The sequence below is a fragment of the Elephantulus edwardii genome, unplaced genomic scaffold (assembly GCF_000299155.1).
Source record: "Elephantulus edwardii isolate Elephantulus edwardi_28Jun2011 unplaced genomic scaffold, EleEdw1.0 scaffold00284, whole genome shotgun sequence".
NCBI classification, from domain to species: domain Eukaryota; kingdom Metazoa; phylum Chordata; class Mammalia; order Macroscelidea; family Macroscelididae; genus Elephantulus; species Elephantulus edwardii.
In genome coordinates this window covers 2,912,550-2,914,909 of record NW_006400034.1, presented here as the reverse complement: position 1 = coordinate 2,914,909, position 2,360 = coordinate 2,912,550, and positions in this window count along the sequence as shown.

Genomic DNA, 2,360 nt, shown 5'->3' with positions numbered 1-2,360 from the left:
GAGGAAAGGCCCCATTGAGGTAGATTGATACCATGACTGAAAGAATGGGGTAAAGTGATGAAGAGATGAAGAGGATGGCACAGGATAGGACAGGGTTCAGATATGTTGTTCATAGGCTTGCTATGTCATACTTGACAACACCTAACAACAACAACAAAAAGTGTATTAACAGTACAAGGAGACAATATATTATGATATATTTCAACTAGATATTTGACCTTTCCACAGCCTGTGTTCTCTCTCTTTCTGTAAATTTTAATGGTGATTTGAATGAAAGTTTACAGAAAAAATTTGCTTTCTTACATCAATTTGTCAATGTCAGTCTGAAGAGTAAGGCCATAAACTTCACAATTACTTCCTATGCATCATAAAGCTGGAATATGACTAGGGATGACAGAGAATTGATGCCTTTGAGCTGTTTTGCTGAAGAAGAGTTTTAAATATACCATGCGCTGTCAAAAGAACAAACAGTTTCAACCTAGAGAGGGTGAAAACAGGCTGCTCCTTGGAGGCAAGGATTCTGAGGCTTTGTCTGACTACTCTGGGCATGTTGCAAGGAGGAACTGGTCCTTAGAGGGGGACATCATGCTTGAGAGGGTGGAGGGACAGTGCAAGAGAGGAAGAGCCTCGATGAGACGGATGATTCCCTGACTGAGGTAATGAAGGTAAGAGTGTCAGAGATAATAAAATTAGCATAGGATAGAGCAGGTTTCAGGGCTGTTGTATACAGGGTTGCAATGAGTCACAAGTGACTCATCGGCACATAACACCACCACCACCACCACAGCAATTTGTAGCTTCATATTTCCTGGAACTCTGTTCTTTCCATCCACTCAAAATGTTCTTTCTTGAGTCCAGGGTTTTCTGGAAATAGAATTCACAGTTCGAAGACTAAATGAAGTAGACTTAATTATCTTTAGTTTTCCAATTAATTCTCTCAAGTAGTGAGGAGAAATGGAGTGAGTGAGAGTGTAACCTCACATTGTGTTTTGTTGTGATTGACTTTTATTTATGCTTCTGAGGTTTCCTATGGAGGAAGACAAAAAAAGGCATTTAAATTTCATATTCACCTTCCAAACATTAATAAGGTCTTTCTCAATGAGGGTTGACCTGTTTCCAAAAGAGTTGTGACTTCATTTTCTTGCAGAATCTGGATTTTGATTTCTGAGCGCTTACTGCGCCCTGATATCTTTTCAGCTAAAGGTCTCTAAAGAGTGTTCTTATGCTGTGGTTGCATAAGTTCTCTCATAGAAAACAAGAGGTGGATATGATGTCTGTATTAGCCCCATGACTCTTCCTTGAGAAGAAAGAGGCAGTCTGAAGGATGGGTTCCTTGATATAATGATGTCTCAAAAGATTAATTTCCTGAAGGGAGGTCTTGAAGCTGTTAGCAGAGGACCAATTAACAGGGGTTGTGTCTCTCCATTACCCAGGAGGACAGTTATTAACATTCTGCATGGTTTGAATTACTCATTTTTTCTCATGAATCATACCCTCAAGTCTTCTTTAAGAGGAGATGAGGGAAGTTCAAAAGCATTTAAGCCTCCTTCTTTCATAGCTGTTTCATTTCTAAAGGAGATGGAGCCAAACCCTGCTCACTGCTCACAGTGGTGACGGTCTGGGGAGTTCTTGGAAGCTCTAAGCGAGAATATCTGATCATATCTTCTGATACCTCATTAGACTACCAGACAGAAGGAGCTGGCCTACAGGAGAATACTTTTTAGAACTCTTAGGTGAGCTATTTAGTAATGCCAAAGACCTGGGGTTCAGGAATAACTCAAAAGATTTTCTAATATCTCAGTATCATTGTCTGTGAAGACATAAGGGATGATTAGTTTTCATAAAATCTATAGAAGGGTAGTCTAAAAGACAGACTCTGTCAATACACTTTAAGATGAAGTAGAAGTTGAAAACCTCTAATTTTATTACTGTTTAAATGGAATTTATAAACACAGACCAAGGATAATTTTTATATATTAATGTTTTTAAGCCTCTAACACTTTAAGAGGTTTCCAACGTTACTGTAACAAGATAAAGCATTTCTGACTGAGTGGATCCAACCTAGTTCTTGATTAATATGCCCTGGTCTACTGGAAGAGAGGGACTATTAAGTCAAGAATAAATTTAACACTTGGCCTTCTTACCAGAAAATTTACTCTCATTGTTCCTGTTAGACAAAGATATGAAGGTTTTTTTTCCCTTATCTTACCTACATTCTAAACTTTTCCAAAACCAGCTGGACCCATTCATACTACATGTATAAGGGTTGTTGCTCTTGCTCTTGATGAACCAAGTGTAACTCATGGTCGATCCTTGTTTTAAAGAGCAGAACAGCTCCATCTTCCTATTCCTCTCTTTAC